This window comes from Asterias amurensis, chromosome 7, assembly GCF_032118995.1.
Source record: "Asterias amurensis chromosome 7, ASM3211899v1".
NCBI classification, from domain to species: domain Eukaryota; kingdom Metazoa; phylum Echinodermata; class Asteroidea; order Forcipulatida; family Asteriidae; genus Asterias; species Asterias amurensis.
Window position 1 is genome coordinate 7,828,846 of NC_092654.1, and position 21,251 is coordinate 7,850,096.

General features: G+C 38.5%; 1 long non-coding RNA gene across 2 annotated transcripts; it reads right to left on the reverse strand.

The window, feature by feature from the left end:
• Window positions 1-913: 913 nt before the first annotated feature.
• Window positions 914-21,026, reverse strand: LOC139939982 (uncharacterized). 2 transcript variants are annotated; one of them, XR_011786374.1, is made up of 4 exons: window positions 20,942-21,026; window positions 9,912-10,020; window positions 8,224-8,336; window positions 914-1,108 (listed from the first exon to the last, which is right to left on the reverse strand). It is a non-coding gene; the product is annotated as an uncharacterized lncRNA (long non-coding RNA). The 2 variants fall into 2 exon arrangements; XR_011786373.1 differs by lacking the exon at window positions 914-1,108 and adding an exon at window positions 6,687-6,919.
• Window positions 21,027-21,251: the final 225 nt, after the last annotated feature.

The window sequence follows — 21,251 nt, forward strand, 5'->3', positions numbered from 1 at the left end:
AATTGTTTCTGTAGTGAAACACTGTGCATTAGAGTCTCTTCAGTATTTCAGTAGTATATCTCTTCGGGACATTAATCCCATGCGGAACGTTTCCAAACGCTGTAGCGTATTTTTCACTAAACATAGATAATTTTAGTAAATACTTGCAAGTCAAAACTTTTTCTTGCTTTTATTCATATGGATGGTAAATGTTTTCTCGGTCAATTTGCTTGATATTTGGTCAAGTGAGGAGATTCTGAGCAAGTTTGAAGGCACTGTCCATAACAGTCGTAAAACAGCAGTGTTTGGGACAATTAAAAAACAAATGGGGGGGGGGGGGGGTTGGCTATGTCAGGAATGTGAAAGAAGTACGCAACAAATCAAAAACATGAAGGGAAGCTACACGTACAAGAAGGCCAGGGCCACGAATATGAGGAGTGGTGCTGGCCGAATAGAAGTGCTGTTTCAAGAGAAGATGGACTTGATTCTCGGAGATAGACCATGCATCCAGCCGGTGGTAATGGCCATATTTTTTTGATTATTTGGATTACGAAAGCTGAAAAAGTCAGAGAAAGATTGAGCGACTCGTACAATGTGGGCAACTAGTGAAGGCAGCAAAAATCAGACAAGACGAACGTTTGCAACTAAAACATCCAGGACAAAGATTGTTCTAATGGTAGCAATAGAAGCTCGATACCATCAAAGCTGCAAATCTGCAAGAGTTGACCTGTTTCGCTTGTTCGATCTTAACTAGTGCGCCATCAAACAAGTTCAACTAATACAAGAGGGAGATATTGTCAGTGCACCTAAGGCCTCAGAAATAACCTTGTTTGGTCAACCATGACAAGAGGCCCTCTTGAAGAGGGGGATTAATGATAAAAAAACCTTCAAAAAGTCCAAGATTAAGTCCAAGTACAAAGAACATGTATGCAGGGATGCAAGTGACTCTTTCCTTCAGAGCCTGAATTTTTTTGCAGCGCAGAGAGGGGGTCAGAGAGAGTTTTTTTAACATACCTCAGAAAATCCAGACTTCTTTTAGTTAGTTGATACATGTACTGCAACAAAGGAACAAGGCAACTTACCCGAGCCACTCTCCGGTAACATCAATCTCTAAGTGTTCTCCAGTGACCTGCAACAGGAATGATCAAAATGTGTACACATTATTAGTCTCTTAAAACACATTTTAAAAAGAATTAACTTCAGTTATAAATTGTTAACTTCAGTCATTAATATGTCACAAAAATAATTTTCTTCTCAGGAGACGATTATTTTAGCATAAAACGTAATTTCATGACATTGTTTTACTAATTTCTCAAAGACTACAGAACCTCAGCAAGTAATATTTTAAGGTACGCTTTCTACTTGTTACCTTCATACGATGTAAACCTGTGGACAAGATGTTTCGTGTTACAAAAGGCACCCACATCCTTTACAGACTAACTAATAACATAAAACTTCATCGGCAACAAAATCGGATGCAATGAATTGAAGAGGACAAGCCAATTACAATAATGTTATGAAATCCAAGAAAGTTACGGATGAATGACTTCAATAAACAACCTTGGAGGAGGTGACTAGAGCTACAGGAAAGTGAAAACCTATTTTTTAAGTCATGGGTCAACAGTTCATTTCTTGATTAGTTGCGATAATGTAACCCTCCTCCTGACGGTAACCATTGGGAGGAGGGTAGGCTATCGCAACTAGTTATTGATGATCTTTTGTTCAGCAGCACATTTCTTTGTGGGCAAGCATTTTTCGATTTACACAATGCGAATTACCAGACAAGCTTCAGAGATGAATAAACTAGAGCCCTATTTGATAAGGTTTATCGCTTTTCAGAAACGCAATGCATTGTGGGAAGGGATAACTTTCCGTATGGCGCCACCACTTTTTCACGCATTTTTACAAAAAGGGATATCTCATTGAGGTAAATTAGATACTATATTTTTTCATATCGAATGAAAAAGTGGTGGCGCCATACGGAAACTTTTCCATGGGAAGGAATATGGGGCGGTTTCTATGCAGTTTCTAAGACTCGCGCACGCAACGCCTATACCTTTGTAAGGGTTCAACAGCGCCCTCTCTTGATATTTTGCTATTCGCAATAAACCTTATGGTACAAGGAAATCCAACAATATATTGCTCGAATTTTCTACCACTGCTGCATGCCTATATGAAGTGCCTCCTGCTGTCTCATCATGATTTCAATGGCATAATGCTTACGAATTAAAATATTGACTGCTTTCAAGATTGAATTTATTCGGATAAAAATACAGCAAGAAGATATCAAAAATACATACCCAACAACAGGAGTAAAGACCAGGAAATAAGATATAAAATAAAAACACAAGATAGTAATAATGCACAAAATTACTCAAGGACATACCCCCACACCCCCAAAAAAAAAAAAAAAATAAATAAATAAATAAATAAATAATTACCCGCCAAAAAACTTTTGTTGTTTGGGTCAAAATAATGAAGTTGAATACAATACATGAGAGTTTGCTTACCATGTTAATGGGTGCAAGTTCACCTCTGAATAAGAATGAGATAGCGTGGTGGAACAGCTCAGTCTTCTTGCTTGTAGAATTCAAAGATGATTCGACCACTTCACCTCATTCCTCTCCTTCCTTGCTCCCACAGCCGGTCGCTTGCTGCGGGGCGCAGAGGCCATGACACGTTGCCAGACCTCATGGTATCGGCCTCGCGGTGTTCCTCCAAAAGTTTCCTGTAGACTTTCGGACGAAGCTCTGCATCCCTGCTGTCTGTGCTGCTGCGCTGGTGCTGCTGGATGAAGGCCGTTGCTTTTTTCTAGCTACACGGCTTCAATCAACTACAGTTTGTTAGTTCTGAATTCAGGCCGGTAACGACGACAGAGAGAGTAGAGACAGCATGGCTATACCCTATGGTAGTTACACTACACTGTACACAGCAGAAACCATCATGAAGTTTAGGACCGTGTTCGTGGAAGAGTACCTAAGTAATGAGTTCGTAACGGCCGCCACCAAACCGAAGCACAATGCCAACCCTTGCGTGCGGTCCGAGCATGTCCTTGCTCTTCCATTCGTCAAGAAGACACATGTTTATCGTTCCACGTGAATAAACGGTTTCAATACATGTACACTTCAATAGACGTGAATAACCGGTTTCATTATTCGTCGTAAAGTCAATCTGACATTCCAACCTGCAGCCATGTGGTGTGCAGCGTGGATCATGTGTAGTGGCCGGCGTGTGTGAATCCATCCATCCAGGCACGTGTGACGAGCGCCCTCTGCTGTAGGAATTTGGGACAGCCAGTTGAGCATTATTTTTAATGGACTTAGTTTTGTCATGGTTTTGTCCTTCCCTTGCTCTATGGTTCTTCACATCAAACTTTGATGCAAGACACAGACAATATAAGTGTGTGATTTAAAACATAAGAAAGACTAACTTTACACAGAGACTATTCTTCGACAGGGTGAATAATCCCCTAGGAGATTCTGCCCCCCCCCCCCACGCACCCCGGACTATTGTGGCACTGCTTATTTTAAAGTTTGAAATAAAAGGAGCTAGTTACTTACACGCATAGGGCCTAAGGGATCTAAATTAGACAAAATGATACTGTGCATGTGGATATAAAAGTATATTGATTACAATGAATAATAATAGGAGATAGACTATTATTGCTCCATGGTTAATATGATATCAAAAAATAATTGTTTGCCTAAAAACTTACTCGAAACGAGCACGAGAGTTTAGTATAAAATGAACGGCTCCCACTGAAGTGCAAAGTTTTTGAGAACGAAGTAATTACTCGCGTAAGTATTTGAATTAAATCTGAGACCTCAGGTGAGGTCTCAAAGTACCTAAAAGCACACACATTGTGTGACAAGGGTGTTTCTTCTTCTCTTGAAACTTCTATGACCAATTGAGTTCAAATTTTCACAGGTTTGTTATTTTATGCTTCTTCCTCCTCAGATACACAAAGTGAGAAGCCTGGTCTTTGACAATATTACCAAAGAAGTCCAGTCCCTTTAAAGCATAGGCCTATTGCCCCAACTAGCACACAAGCCGTATAACAGTATTGCCAGCTGTTCAAATGTAGGTATTTTGGAATTTCAAATTGTGGTCACGAGAAACATACGGAACTAGTTTTTCTGGTGATGGCACCGGATTGGGACTTGAGTCAAGTCTAACTGCATGGCAAATTCAGACTGAAGCTAGACTTTGAGATTGTGGTATTCCTCTGCATCAGCCATTAAAAATGCCCCCACAGATGCTATCCTGCGCACCAACTCGCAATGGACGGAGGTTAATCTAACCATAGGAGGGCACTAACTCAGGCAACATTGTTTACATGAACAATAATATTATGGTCAACATGACAGCCAAACCATGTCAAATCTCTATGCTTTAATGGTAAATTCTCCGTTAATTTTAAATCACCATTAAAGTGAAATGGTCACCTTTTTTCAAAAAAATAAACTTTGCGTACAAAAAAACCCCAATCTATTGGAGCTTTGGAAGTGCCAACCAACTTGTTGAGATCATAGAGCAAGGATTTCAAGATGCTGGGTTAATTTGATGACACTGGACACTATTGGCAGTTGTCAAAGACCAGTCTCCTCACTTGGTGTATCTCAACATAGGCTGTGCATAAAATAACACGAGTAAGATCTTGTTACAAAATTACAGTATGAATAATTAAAGTTGAACTTTGACATCATGTACAGGATAATATCATTTCAGTATTGTGTTTTTTACTTCATTAAACATTACAAAACAGTCCTGCTCAAAACTTTTTAAATTTGAGAATAAACCCACCTCTTCTTGAAAACTACACTAGATGTCTTTAAAATATTACTTTTAAAGGATACTAATCTTTAAATGTTAAAAGACCAGCTCTCACTTGTTGATCCCAACGTCACTTTTGCATGACAATACCAATTTTTTGTAAAAATTTGGGCACAATTGGTAAGTGAAGTTAAAGGAAAATATTGATAGAATATGACAACCTATTGCTCCAACTACAAACACCTGAGCAGTTTTCAAGCGAGGTCACAAAGGATTTTCAGCCCACCCTCTTCTCTAAAATCAAGTCTCAAGTAATAATTGTGTTGTTTTCCTGAGAAGTTAACAGTCAAAAAGTTTACTTTATCAGAATATTTGAAAGGAACATCATCTTTCAGTCACTTGAAAGGAAATTTCATTAGATATTGCAAAAGGCCATATATATGTGGTGATAAGCAGTTTGGAAACTTTAGAATATAATTGTTTCCTCCACACTCTTTATTGTCCTGCGTTTTTAAAACAACAAAAAACAAATGTAATACTGGGCTGCTGTAATAGCAATAGATGTTGCCATATCCACCCCCAAACAATTTATTTTTTAAATACTGAAATTTTCCAGTAGCTTCAGGTACGTGTGGAAATAAAAAAAAAAAAATTATTTTGTAAACAAAACTGCAAAATAGTAATAAAAAGAACAAAAACAGATCTTGAAAGTTGAACATAAGGCACCTCACGAAACTTAACTCTTCAGTCGTCATGCACCAATATCTTTTCTTTTTATCATGATGCAATTTGTAACTCACAAATCCTGAACTAAGCACCAGTGGAATCAAACCACTCACATCTGCTCTCATGGTAGTAATACAAGAAATTGCTGCTATACCGAGAGAACTGTGTGTCAATCTGAAGTGCTTTGTTTAGTTACAAAACAGTGAGTATAACAACAGACAAATTTGAAACATGTTTATGGGCATACAATTGTGTTTTGTTTAAATACCAGTAGGCCTAGACCTTTCTCATGATGCCTCTATTTTGGTCTTGTTCCTCGTATCAAATAATAATATTGAATGCTAATAATCATTTTGCAAATAGGAACCAGACTATTTAGTTCTTCCAGCCTCGGTTCGGTAACATTGATATCAATGGGAGAATTTCAAGATGGCTGCACCATGATAAAGGTCTATTCTCACCCGGTGTATAATAACAGATGCATAAAATAACAAATCTGTGAAAATTTGGACTCAATTGGTCATTTAATTTGCAAGAGAATAATGACAGAAAAAAACACCCTTCTGCCCCAAAATATTTGTGTGGTTTCAAGATGCCTAATAAAAAGCTTCATCAGACATGAAGTCTTTTATTATTAAGCAAGAAATGTTACTTTACAGGGAGCTGATTCTCAGAATGTTTTCAGTATCAACGGCTCTGCATTGCTCGTTACCAAGTAAGTAAGTTTTAATGATAGCAACTATTTTGAGTAGTTACCAATAGTGTCCAATGCCTTTAAGCGAGAAATGTTACTTTACAGGGAGCCGACTCTCACAATGTTTTACGTTATCAACAGCTCTGCATTGCTCGTTTCCAAGGAAGTAAGTTTTAATGATAGCAAATATTTTGAGTAGTTACCAATAGTGTCCAATGCCTTTAAGCGAGAAATGTTACTTTACAGGGAGCTGATTCTCAGAATGTTTTACGTTATCAACAGCTCTGCATTGCTCGTTACCAAGGAAGTAAGTTTTAATGATAGCAAATATTTTGAGTAGTTACCAATAGTGTCCAATGCCTTTAAGCGAGAAATGTTACTTTACAGGGAGCTGATTCTCAGAATGTTTTACGTTATCAACAGCTCTGCATTGCTCGTTACCAAGGAAGTAAGTTTTTATGATAGCAACTATTTTGAGTAGTTACCAATAGTGTCCAGTGCCTTTAATTTACAACTTGCAGTGGAAGAGCATTGTAGTGCTGCAGGGTAGGAATACTATGGTCTGATGTTGCTTATTGCTACCTTCTTTGGTTATGCATGTCATGATGGGCATGTGCAATCTGTATAGGGGCGACTTCTTCATACTTTGGATACTTTGCAGTGAGGGAAGATGGTTGGGACAGCAGTCTGCCTAAGTAAACTTTCAGTCCTTTGGTCGAGGTTCAAATTGATCCTTGTCAAAGTGCACTTGTAAACAAATTGAACAAAAACATAACCATTCATAAATATATTTGAAGGAATAGCATGTTGCCACAAAAGCTTCTGACAACATGTTTTATCTTTTCCAAATGCTCAAAAGATAAAAGGTTACCCTGTTTGTTTCCAATATCAAACAAGGCAAAGGGGCGCATGGCTTCTGACTGGCAACTCCCAATTTCTCAATTTGTAAGGATTCTGAGGATCACACATCAGATGTTCCACCCAAAGTTTATTTAAAACAAAAAGTCTTTTTGTTTAAAATTCACAAAATTATGTATGTTTACAAACATAATTCAACAATGTTTTATTTTACTCAAAAACAAAATGCGTACAGTGACATTGTTGGTATCTTTCTAATGCATGTTTCAGTGGCTTGCTGAACAAAACCCTAAATGCTTAAAGTGGTCTTAGAATATGAAATGCATTGTTGAGCAGTTCGGTACAGTGTTAACCATCACTTGTCTCCAATTGCCGTAAATTTGTTGTTGAAAGTTTAGTTTTTAACTTGCACAGTATGAAAGTAAATGACAGTAGAAAGCTTCCCTTGAAATAGTTACTTACTGAGGTGCTGTAGTTTTTGAGAAATGAGTACAACAAATAATTTTCGTCTCAGTTTTTGCATTTTAAATAGTTTTAACCAGTTATGCTATGTTTATGGTATAATATAAAAACTGGTTAATGGGTTTTTACATGCTAAAATAATTTTCACCTCGCTGAGAAGTAAATTTTGTGACTTGTTTTACTAATTTTTCAAAAGTTACAGCACTTCAGCGAGTTATATTTGATGAGAAGCTTTCTATCATCATTATCTTCAAACCCTGTAAGTTTAATTTAAAAAAATGGCTGGACCTTTTGAAAACAAAATTGATGCTTCAATTGAAGGCTAGTCTTTGACAATTACCAATAGTGTCCACTGCCTTTAATATCACACTCAATTGTTGCTATCAATTGACCATAAAAAAAAGTGTTTCAAGTTTACTTTAAAGGGACACGCTGCTTGGGTAAGGCAACTTGGTGCATAAAAAGCGTTTATGTTTTTTTAATGAAACGCATATGGTAAGAAATATATTTTGTAAGTAGAATATAATGAGCCACAAGAATATGCCTCCAAATCGTGTGGTTTCCTTTAACTTTGCAAAATTACATGTTCAACCGATGCTCGTCCCGTTAGTCATGGGGCATAATGTGCATGATTATATTCTACTTTCAAACATATTCCTTTTTTTAAACGGTTACAAGCGCTTTTTATAAGATCAGTTATATTTTGAAGTTAAATGAGAATGTTGTCTCACCTCTATTTTCTCTATGAGCAAATAAATAGCAGGAATGTCAAAACAGAATCCTTTTCCCGTTGTCTTCTTACTTCCTAGTAACTGGATGATGATGATGAACCTTGACATGTGACCTGAAAGTAACAAACAAACAATACTTCTCATTAAGAACCCTCTCGTCAGTGACAAACTGCGGATATGGTCAATGTTTTTTGGGCAAGTACCGTCATTTGCTTAACTTCAAACATACAACATATCGCTCATGCCACAAAACGACCACAGCCAAAGCTCAGTGTTTTCTGAAAAAAGGTGTGTGAAGTTTAACTTTCAAACTGCTGTTTTAGACCATGCCTTTTACTGTAAACATTTTTTGGTCATCGTACTTGAAAACGATGAAAGAAAAAATAGCCTTGTTGCAAAGATTGTGTGCTTTCAGATGACTGAAAATGGCTTCATGCCCCTGAAGCCTTTGTACTTTGTACAAATTGAACTTTTTGACAAGGTATTTAGGCTGGTAACCTTTTTCTGGTAGCACAATTTTGTTGTGCTTAGCTAGTTTTTGTGCTTAAGCAGCTTTATGAAACTTAGCCCAGCACTGTGCATACTGCGGGGATGGGGGGACACATTATTTTATAGTTGGCTTTACAGATGAGAACATGGGTCGAATATCAGTAAGCTGTTAATAAGCAGAAAATACTTCTTTCTCAGACAAACATCTTTGCTCGGAACAAATTACGCAGTGTAAGTGGGGCGCCAGTCACAGCAACTTGACTCATAATTTGATTTGGTTTGCTTTATGCTTTATCTAACTCATGCATACTATTAAGTCTGATAACTTACTGAGCATGACCTTGCCTCAATGTCACAATGATTGCAACTCACAGTAGATGACACTTTCCATTAAAAATCGTATTCTGAAATGATTCTTATACACTTCTTACGAGATTCTGAAGAGAAAAAAAAAACATTTTGAAGTTTCTCAAAAGATCCTGGTGTATTTCTTTTGAGATCTCACTAATTTACATATTAAATACTTGTAAGAATCACATAAGACTCTGATAAGATTCTTATAAGACTGCTCAATAGACTCTAATAAGATTCTATACGACTGCTCAATACAGGTTCTTATAAGATTCCTATAAGTTTCTTATAAGTTTGTTATAGAGTATTTTGTGAGGGAAGTAAGCCATGGCCCATTTTTTTTATTGACCATACACAGCCACATAAGCATATATAGCCTTGCCTGTAGTGTCGTGTTGGGTTGCAATGATGATGCCAAGCATAAAAGTGAATCACGGCAAACAATAATATAGGTTATTATTACATTCTTGTTGCTATCAATTGACCATAAGAATAGAGTGTTTCAAATTTACTTTAAAGGGACACGTTGCCTGGGATTGGACTTAGTTGGTGTTTAGAAATCGTTTTTTTTTTTTTTTTTATATAATATGCATATGTTAAGAAGGATGTTTTAGAATACAATGAGCCACAAGAATATGCCCCAAAATTGTGTGGTTTTTCTTTTACTTTCTTTTAAAATTTGACTCCACAAGCTGGCGTGTCATGTTAGTAGAGAACATTAGAAAAACTGTGCAAATGCTGGGCATAATGTGCTTAGTTAAATTCTACTTTCAACATTTTATAAACGGTTCCAAGCGCTTTTCATAAGATCAGTAACATTTTGAAGTTAAATGAGAATGTTGTCTCACCTCTATTTTCTCTATGAGCAGATTAATAGCAGGAATGTCAAAACAGAATCCTTTTCCCATTGTCTTCTTCCTTCCTAGTAACTGGATATGTTGAACCTTGAAATGTGACCTGAAAGTAACAAAGAAACAATACTACTCATTAAGAACCCTCTCGTTAGTGACAAACTGCGGATTTGGTCAATGTTTTTTTATTGGTACGTACTGTCATTTGCTTAAAACACACCTCTGCCCACTGTTCTAAACAGGGATCGGCACGGGAAGCCGGGCAGTAGGAGTTTGACTAGGAGAGGCTATTTGAGACGCTGGCCATATAGAATGTTTCATGAGTGAGAAGTTGCTCAATACTTCACACACATTCTTGGCCGTTCCTAGCCCTTTGATCCCCACGATAAAAGTAACCGGCCAACAAATCTGATTAAAAACACAACAACATTTAAATTTATTTAGTTACACAGGGTTAAGAAAGGGAAATGATAAATAAACCGGCACAATCTACACACAAACACAAAAAATTAAAACATCAAATATAGGTAAAAACTGGTAAAACAAGTAATTGAAAATAAAAGATTCTTTAAAAAAAAAAGCAAGAGAGTGCCAGTCTACCTACTAACCACTGTAGGTTCTCTTGGTGGATCGAGGGGACTTCTCGCTATTAACGTCGCTAACTCGGAGTGAGTTTTTATTATTTTTCATAATCCCAAATTTTCAAGCCCTCGCATCATAGGGTTTGGTTAGGTAGAGTGCCAGTCTACCAGCTACTACCGCAGAGTAGGTTCTCTAATGGATCCAGTGGACTTCTCGCTCAGAACGTCACTTCCCTGGAGTGAGTTTTTATTCCTTAAATATATTCCCATAATCGCTAGTATCATAGGGTTTTGTTAGTTAGAGTGCCAGTCTACCTACTACCGCAGAGTAGGTTCTCTTAAAGGATCGAGTGGACTTCGCGTTCTTAACTTTACAGAGTTAAGATAAGTGGAATGAACAATTAACCGGCACCATCTGCACACAAACACAAAAAATTGTTGTTAAGGGAAATTTAAAAAAAGGCAAAAACTGGTAAAAACATGTCATAAAAAAAAAAAAACAAGATTCTTAAAAAAAAAAACCAAGAGATTGCCAGTCTACCTACTACCCACTGTAGGTTCTCTTGGTGGCTCGAATGGACCTCTCGCTCAGAACGTCACTGCACCGGAGTGAGTTCTTATTCCTTCAATATGTTCCCATATTCGCAAGTATCATAGAAACTTGTTAGGAAGAGTGCCAGTCTACCTACTTCCGCACCATAGGTTCTCTTATTGGATCAATCAGACTTCTCGCTTAGAACGTCACTGCACCGGAGTGAGTTCTTATTCCTTCAATATATTCCCATATTTGCAAGTATCATAGAAACTTGTTAGGTAGAGTGCCAGTCTACCTACTTCCGCACCATAGGTTCTCTTATTGGATCAATCAGACTTCTCGCTTAGAACGTCACTGCACCGGAGTGAGTTCTTATTCCTTCAATACAATCCCATATTCGCAAGTGTCATAGGAAATTGTTACGTAGAGTGCCAGTCTACCTACTACCGCAGAGTAGGTTCTCTTGTTGGATCGATCGGACTTCTCGCTCAGAACGTCACTGCACCGGAGTGAGTTCTTATTCCTTCAATACAATCCCATATTCGCAAGTATCATAGGAAATTGTTACGTAGAGTGCCAGTCTACCTACTACCGCAGAGTAGGTTCTCTTATTGGATCGATTCGGACTTCTCGCTCAGAACGTCACTGCACCGGAGTGAGTTTTTATTCCTTCAATACAATCCCATATTCGCAAGTATCATGGGAAATTGTTACGTAGAGTGCCAGTCTACCTACTACCGCAGAGTAGGTTCTCTTATTGGATCGATCGGACTTCTCGCTCAGAACGTCACTGCACCTGAGTTAGTTCTTATTCCTTCTATACAATCTCATATTCGCAAGCATCATAGGAAATTGTTACGTAGAGTGCCAGTCTACCTACTACCGCAGAGTAGGTTCTCTAAGTGGATCGATCGGACTTCTCGCTCAGAACGTCACTGCACCGGAGTGAGTTCTTATCCTTCAGTACAATCCCATACTCGCAAGTATCTTAGGAAATTGTTACGTAGAGTGCCAGTCTACCTACTACCGCAGAGCAGGTTCTCTTATTGGATCGTTCGGACTTCTCGCTCAGAACGTCACTGCACCGGAGTGAGTTCTTATTCCTTCAATACAATCCCATATTCGCAAGTATCATAGGAAATTGTTACGTAGAGTGCCAGTCTACCTACTACCGCAGAGTAGGTTCTCTTATTGGATCGATTCGGACTTCTCGCTCAGAACGTCACTGCACCGGAGTGAGTTTTTATTCCTTCAATACAATCCCATATTCGCAAGTATCTTAGGAAATTGTTACGTAGAGTGCCAGTCTACCTACTACCGCAGAGTAGGTTCTCTAAGTGGATCGATCGGACTTCTCGCTTGGAACATCACTGCACCGGAGTGAGTTCTTATTCCTTCTATACAATCTCATATTCGCAAGCATCATAGGAAATTGTTACGTAGAGTGCCAGTCTACCTACTACCGCAGAGTAGGTTCTCTAAGTGGATCGATCGGACTTCTCGCTCAGAACGTCACTGCACCGGAGTGAGTTCTTATTCCTTCAATATATTCCCATATTCGCAAGTATCATGGGAAATTGTTACGTAGAGTGCCAGTCTACCTACTACCGCAGAGTAGGTTCTCTTATTGGATCGATTCGGACTTCTCGCTCAGAACGTCACTGCACCGGAGTGAGTTTTTATTCCTTCAATACAATCCCATATTCGCAAGTATCATGGGAAATTGTTACGTAGAGTGCCAGTCTACCTACTACCGCAGAGTAGGTTCTCTTATTGGATCGATCGGACTTCTCGCTCAGAACGTCACTGCACCGGAGTGAGTTTTTATTCCTTCAATACAATCCCATATTCGCAAGTATCATGGGAAATTGTTACGTAGAGTGCCAGTCTACCTACTACCGCAGAGTAGGTTCTCTTAGTGGATCGATCGGACTTCTCGCTCAGAACGTCACTGCAACGGAGTGAGTTCTTATCCTTCAGTACAATCCCATACTCGCAAGTATCTTAGGAAATTGTTACGTAGAGTGCCAGTCTACCTACTACCGCAGAGTAGGTTCTCTTATTGGATCGATTCGGACTTCTCGCTCAGAACTTCACTGCACCGGAGTGAGTTCTTATTCCTTCAATACAATCCCATATTCGCAAGTATCATAGGAAATTGTTACGTAGAGTGCCAGTCTACCTACTACCGCAGAGTAGGTTCTCTTATTGGATCGATTCGGACTTCTCGCTCAGAACGTCACTGCACCGGAGTGAGTTTTTATTCCTTCAATACAATCCCATATTCGCAAGTATCGTGGGAAATTGTTACGTAGAGTGCCAGTCTACCTACTACCGCAGAGTAGGTTCTCTTATTGGATCGATCGGACTTCTCGCTCAGAACGTCACTGCACCGGAGTGAGTTCTTATCCTTCAATACAATCCCATATTCGCAAGTATCTTAGGAAATTGTTACGTAGAGTGCCAGTCTACCTACTACCGCAGAGTAGGTTCTCTAAGTGGATCGATCGGACTTCTCGCTTAGAACATCACTGCACCGGAGTGAGTTCTTATTCCTTCAATATATTCCCATATTCGCAAGTATCATAGAAACCTGTTAGGTAGAGTGCCAGTCTACCTACTTCCGCACCATAAGTTCTCTTAGTGGATAGATCGGACTTCTCGCTCAGAACGTCACTGCACCGGAGTGAGTTCTTATTCCTTCAATACAATCCCATATTCACAAGTATCATAGAAACTTGTTAGGTAGAGTGCCAGTCTACCTACTTCCGCAACTTAGGTTCTCTTATTGGATCGATCGGACTTCTCGCTCAGAACGTCACTTCACCGGAGTGAGTTTTTATTCCTTCAATATATTCCCATATTCGCAAGTATCATAGAAACTTGTTAGGTAGAGTGCCAGTCTACCTACTTCCGCACCATAAGTTCTCTTAGTGGATAGATCGGACTTCTCGCTCAGAACGTCACTGCACCGGAATGAGTTCTTATTCCTTCAATATATTCCCATATTCGCAAAAATCATAAAAACTTGTTAAGTAGAGTGCCAGTCTACCTACTACCGCAGGGGTCGAAATTGCCACTAGCCCGCTAGCCCGGGACTACCACATTTACAGCCGGGCTACTGATTTTTCCAGTTTGATAGCCCGACGGGCTAGTGGAAAAATAATGCAAAAATCATCATCACAAACAATAAAGAACTATGTTATTGGTGTATTGTAAAGTTTGAGCCGTGACGCGAGACATAATGTGTCTTTCGGGCTACCAAAATCTTATCAGGACTACTAAAAATTATTGGTCACTAGCCCTGCTGACTACCATGGAAATACACTTAATTTCGACCCCTGTACCGCACCTAAGGTTCTCTTATTGGATCTCTCTATAGTTCTCTCTATCAACGACACCGCCTCATAAAGAGTTTGTATCCCTTCAATATATTCCCATATTCGCAAGTATCATAGAAATTTGTTACATAGAGTGCCATTCTACCTACTACCGCAGGGTAGGTTCTCTTATTGTATCAATGGACTTCTCGCTATTGACAGCACTGCCTCATTAAAAGTTTGTATCGTTTCAATATATTCCCATATTCGCAAGTATCATAGAAATTTGTTAGATAGAGTGCCAGTCTACCTGTTACCGCACCAAAGGTTCTCTTATTGGATCGTGTGGACTTCTCGCTATTAACGTCACCGCCTCATAAAGAGTTTGTATCTCAATATATTCCCATATTCGCAAGTATCATAGAAACTTGTTAGGTAGAGTGCCAGTCTACCTACTTCCGCACCTAAGGTTCTCTTATTGGATCAATTGACTTCTCGCTTTTAACGTCACCGCCTCATTAAGAGTTTGTATCCCTTCAATGTATTCCCATATTCGCAAGTATCATAGGAATTTGTTACGTAGAGTGCCAGTCTACCTACTATCGCACCTAAGGTTCTCTTATTGGCTCAATTGACTTCTCGCTTTTAACGTCACCACCTCATTAAGAGTTTGTATCCCTTCAATATATTCCCATATTCGCAAGTATCATAGAAACTTGTTAGGTAGAGTGCCAGTCTACCTACTATCGCACCTACGGTTCTCTTATTGGATCAATGGACTTCTCGCTATTAACGTCACTGCCTCATTAAGAGTTTGTATCCCTTCAATATATTCCCATATTCCCAAGTATCATAGAAACTTGTTAGGTAGAGTGCCAGTCTACAACTACTACCGCAGAGTAGGATCGAGTTGGAACAACCTGTTTTGGGAATAAAGTTTTGTTAACATTGCATATATGATAACATAGGTAACAGTGTATAAGATATATAATGCCCACCTAACTAGAACCGACCAATTCGCTTAGCTGCAAAGAGCGCTCCATACATCAAAGGGCCTCGTCCTGATTGACAACAAAAAGAATACAGTTAGTAACCAGGGAAGACGAGGGAGCTTTGGATCCAGGCAACCTGTTTAGGGACTAAAGTTTTGTTAACATTGCATATATGATAAAGTAGGTAACAGTGTATAAGATATTTAATGCCCACCTAACTAGAACCGACCAATTCGCTTAGCTGCAAAGAGCGCTCCATACATCAAAGAGCCTCGTCCTGATCATTGACAACAAAAAGAATACAGTTAGTAACCAGGGAAGACGAGGGAGCTTTGGATCCAGGCAACCTGTTAAGGGACTAAAGTTTTGTTAACATTACATGATAACATAGGTAACAGTGTATAAGATATTTAATGCCCACCTAACTAGAACCGACCAATTCGCTTTGCCGCAAAGAGCGCTCCATACATCAAAGGGCCTCGTCCTGCTAGACAACAAAAAGAATACAGTTAGTAACCAGGCAACCTGTTTAGGGACTAAAGTTTTGTTAACATTACATATATGATAACATAGGTAACAGTGTATAAGATATTTAATGCCCACCTAACTAGAACCGACCAATTTGCTTTGCCGCAAAGAGCGCTCCATACATCAAAGGGCCTCGTCCTGCTAGACAACAAAAAGAATAGTTAGTAACCAGGCAACCTGTTTAGGGACTAAAAGTTTTGTTAACATTACATATATGATAAAATAGGTAACAGTGTATAAGATATTTAATGCCCACCTACACCTAACTAAAACCGATCGATAGCCTTGGCCGTGTAGAGCGCTCCATATACGAGGGGCCTAATGGTTGACACCACTAAGAAAATGGTTATCAGTGTTTCAAGTTCATACGCCCATGGCCATTAATAGATGAGGTGGGTGACTTCGGCATTCCAAAAGTGTCGTGGTTGGAGAGGAGAACGATCCATAGAAAGTTAGTTGATGCTATGCAAACAGATGACTGTGATCCATAGAGAGTTCTCTAACAACGTCATCACCACGTAGGACTCAACAAATGCATCGAATTAAAGGTAATTTATCTTTACTATTATTATAAGGTATTACATGAAATCTCACAATGCTTTACATTCACAAGGTTACAGGAAAACCAACAAATCAGTAAGCAAATAATGAAGCAGTTATATGAAAATGAAGAAATAATCCAGGGTCATATAAAAAAGAGATTGGCACAATGTGTTTTTATTGTTCAATTGGCTGATGACATAAATACACTGAATTAGAACCAAATAAAATGTTTATTTAAAAGCGAAAACAGTGGATAAAAAAACACACAAAGCGAATACAATATTAAATTTGTCTGAAACACGAGTTCAAAATTTTATTTCACTCTGTCAGAACCAACCCACAAAAAATGACCAGTAGAGACTATTTAACAGTGACAGTTACAAGGTTAACCAGTTAACTGACCAACATCCGCGTAACCATATTTATTTTTGACTGTTCAGCTAAATACAACCGTCGATATATCGAAAATACTTAATACACAACGTTTTTTTGAGATAGATACCGCGGATGTAACATTTTTAATCATATCGAAATATAGAAAATGTTGATATATCACAATTTGTTCAATATTATCGACAATTTTGATTAAGCAAAAACCTGGCATGCAAACCTCCAGCGGAATTTTTTTTCCCACTGCTCGCGTGTACCGAAGCTAACCGTTTGTCTGGCTCCCCCAACATACCCTTATAAATACAAAAAGGGAATAAAAATTACAGGAGCCAGACTAAGCCAGTGTAGAGGGTATGCTAAACGAGGAGAAATGTGTCCTAGCCGCATAATGGGACCTTTACGCGTCTGGTTCCCCCTCAATTGCCTTACACATCGAACAATGAAAACACTACAGAGCCAGATTGTGCAAAAATAGTGTAGAATGTATGCTCATTGAGGATAATCGTGTCCTAGCCCCACAATGGGACATTTGTGTTTTAGACAAACTACCCGGCGGGAGCCGGAGCATGCCTAATGCAGGGAACCCCAGGGGTCGTTACCTCTTGCCTATAGCAAGCTGTAGCACCAATGGTAATCACATCTTTTTCTCATTGTTCTAACAAAAAATATGTCTAACAATAAGTGCGAAGGATGAACGGCAGTGACATCAGGGGGGCCGTTGCCCCCCCCCCCCACCACATTTGAAAATTGTCAATTTGGCCCCCTTACTTTATACTGAGCTTTTAAAAACAAAGATTTTGCTGACAACCCTGTTTGCTTAATATAATACACCTTTATATTTCTCAAGATAACCTTATTCATATAACAAAAAACACCAATTTACCCGAACGTTTGCTCGATTGGTCAGTGCGCTGATTTGTGCGGTGTGAGTGTGTCCCGCAGATGGCCGCGCCATACACCGCCACGCACGACGTGTGTCTGTGCATACTACAGTACACTGCCCCGTGTACAGTTTACAATTTCATCAAAGCAGAGGGTTGGTTTGTAAAGCCATTCTATCAAAACGTTAACATTTACATGAATATTGAGCCAATAAAAGAATGGCATGCCCTACTGACTTGGTGTTCAGTTCGAACATCTCTTGACATCCCAAGGTTATAAAAATATCCGTGGTGACCCAATAAAGCTTATTTCCATTGGGGTCGCAATGAAATACATAATGTGGTCCTTAGAGTACACACAGCACAGAGGTACACCGCGCAGAGCAGCACGCTACTATCAAGTTGCCTATACAATTACTATCATTAAAAATATAAACAGGCCCTATAGTCGTGTTATATTTACAAATTGAAACAGACGATTGGAACCAAATGTCTTCACTGACATCTAGCAAACTGACTCAAACAAGGGAGTCTCTTTATGAAGAAACTCATGTAAACCAATATACGCTTATAAATATTAACAGCGACTTTTATTTATTAAATAACATAGGTAGACCAACAAGAACATGTTTGCACCAATGACCATGGTAGAACAAATTTATTATCCACTGATAACAGTTCCTTAAAAACATCCCACAAATGAACATTTATTTTTCAGGTCGACAACAACAATTTAAGCATACACTAGAAAACAAATATTTATGAACATAAAAATGAAGGACGGATGCAATGTATACAATTTGAAGGGAATAACTACAGATACTAGGATAATTTCTACAGACAGACAAGGACTAGGATGACAAGGACAAAAAACAAAAGCAACCAAAAACAGAAAGTAAAAAAAAATAAAATAAAAAAAAAATAAAAAAATGACACGGACCAGACTAATCAATAAAAATACCTATCGACACCACAGTCTTTGTACAATTAGTGTATATACTACAATTACATACCCTGCCGAGAACAACATTTTGATTTGATTTGATTTGTATTTATTCAGATAAAAAAAAAATTCAAAACACAAACACAACAATAGGAGAAAAGACGATGAAATAAGAAAATTTAGTTTAGAAACACAATAAAAATAGAACACCAAAATATACAAGGATAACCAAAAAAAGCCAATATCTGTGGCTTAGTTCTGTTGGGCTCCTATGAAACACCCAACTTGGTGCTTTAAGTACACACCTCACAGAAGGACATCGCGCAGAGCATGCCAGGCTACTATCAAGTTGCCTATAAAATTATTATCAATAACATGTCAGTAGGCCCTATAGTCGTGTTATATTCACAAATTGAAAATGACGATTGGAACTGAATGTCTTCACTGACACTCGCATCCCTTTCTATAACACCATAGTAAGCGCGTACACAATAAGTGAATGTTAAGGTTTATAAAAATATACTTTAGTTCCATTTCAGTACCTGGAATTATGACAATTGAAACCTCAACAAGTAGGAATCGAGACCCAACGTCGGACGCAGCCGTAGCAAATTGGCGGCGGGAAAAGGCGCCGCAGCATACCCCATTTTGCGCTTAAAGCCGATCAACCTTTTTTATGTACATAAAAATTGCCTCTAATGTTGTGCTTTTCAAAGGGGTGTTTTGTTTACAAATTGACTAAAAAAATGGAATCTTTAAGAAGAAATGCATGTAAACAGTTATATATTTATAAATATTTAATGGCGACTTTAACTTCACATGTAGACATATAAGTACATGTTTGCACCAATGACCCTGGTAGAACAAATTTATTATCCTCTGATTACAGTTCTTAAAAACTCTCACAATATCGAGGTCATACCCTGCCAAGAACAACACTTTGAATTTATTTGAATGTTAACTATACATACACAATAGGAGAAAAGACAATGGAATCAGATAAATTAAGTAAGAACACGAAAAAAAAAAAAAAACCCGGATAACCGATCCTAGGATAACCGAATAAACCATTGGGATGTCTCTGACTACCCATCTTGGTCCCTAAAGTACACACTGTGACACAGCACAGAGGGAGACACCGCGCAGAGCATGCGAGGCTATTAGTAAGTTGCCTATAAAATTACTTTCATTAAAAATGAGATAGTCGTGTTATATTTACAAATAGAACCAACGTTTGGAACCGAATGTCTTCACCGACATCCAGCAATAATTTTCATTGACATCCCTTTCTACAACACCATGGTAAATATGTTTACCATAAGTTCATAAGTATATAAGAATATACTTAAGTTTCATTTCAGTATCCTAAATTATGACGATCGAAACCGTCACAACAATGGGAGAAAAGACGATGAATTAAGATCAATTAATTTAGAACACAATAAAAATAGGACACAAAAAATATTCAAGGATAACCAAATAAAGCCAATATCTTTGGCTTATTTCTGTTGGGCTCCTATGAAATACCCAACTTGGTGCTTAATAAAGTACACACAGCACAGAGGGAGACCGCGCAGAGCATGCCAAGCTACTATCATTGACTTGGTTTGATTTGATTTGAATTTATTTGGATAAAAACATGTCAAAAATACATACACAGCAATCGGAAACAGACGATGAAACAAGATAAATTAATTTTGAACACAATAAAAATAGGACACAAAAATAAACAAGGATAACCCAATAGTTAGACAATATCTTTGGCTTATTTCCGTTGGGCTCCTATGAAAAACCCAACTTGGTGCTTAATAAAGTACACACAGCACAAAGACACCGCGCAGCATGCCAGGTTTACTATCATTGACAGAACTTGATTTGATTTGAATTTATTTTGATAAAAACATGTCAAAAATACACACACATCGCAATCGGAAACAGACGATGAAATAAGATAAATTAATTTCGAACACAATAAAAATAGGACACAAAAATATACAAAAAACAAGGACAACCCAATTAAGCCAATTTTTATCTTTGGCTTATTTCCGTTGGGGTCCCTATGAAATACCTCACAATTGGTCCCTAGTATTTATATAGCAAGAGGAACACCGCGCCGAGCATGCCAGTTGCCTGTCACTATACTTAGTCGTGCTATGTCATGTCAGATACATGTATACGTATTTCGTGCTAATTTACAAATTGAAACCAACGATTGAAATCGAACGTCTTCACTGACATTCACATCCCTATCTACAACACCATAGTAAGCACGTACATGTATACAATATAAGTGAACATTAAGGTTTAAACATACTTATTTTCCATTTCGTATCCGGAAATATGACGATTGAAATCTCCACAAGATGTATGACGTTCGCACTTGTCTTGAAACCCCGCCGTCGAATGAAGCTATCGGCGGCGGGAAAAGACGCCCGCAATAAGTGATAACCCATTCCCCCATGGTTCCCTACACGTTCTGTGTACAAAATTCTTTCAAGACCACAGGGCGCAACTTCATAGCTCTGTTTATCGCCAAATTCTGCGATAATCGTAGAATTGTGGACAAGTCGTTTATGGTCCCACGCAGTGAGATAGTCGAGTTGCAGCGGGTGCTCTCTGCTGGT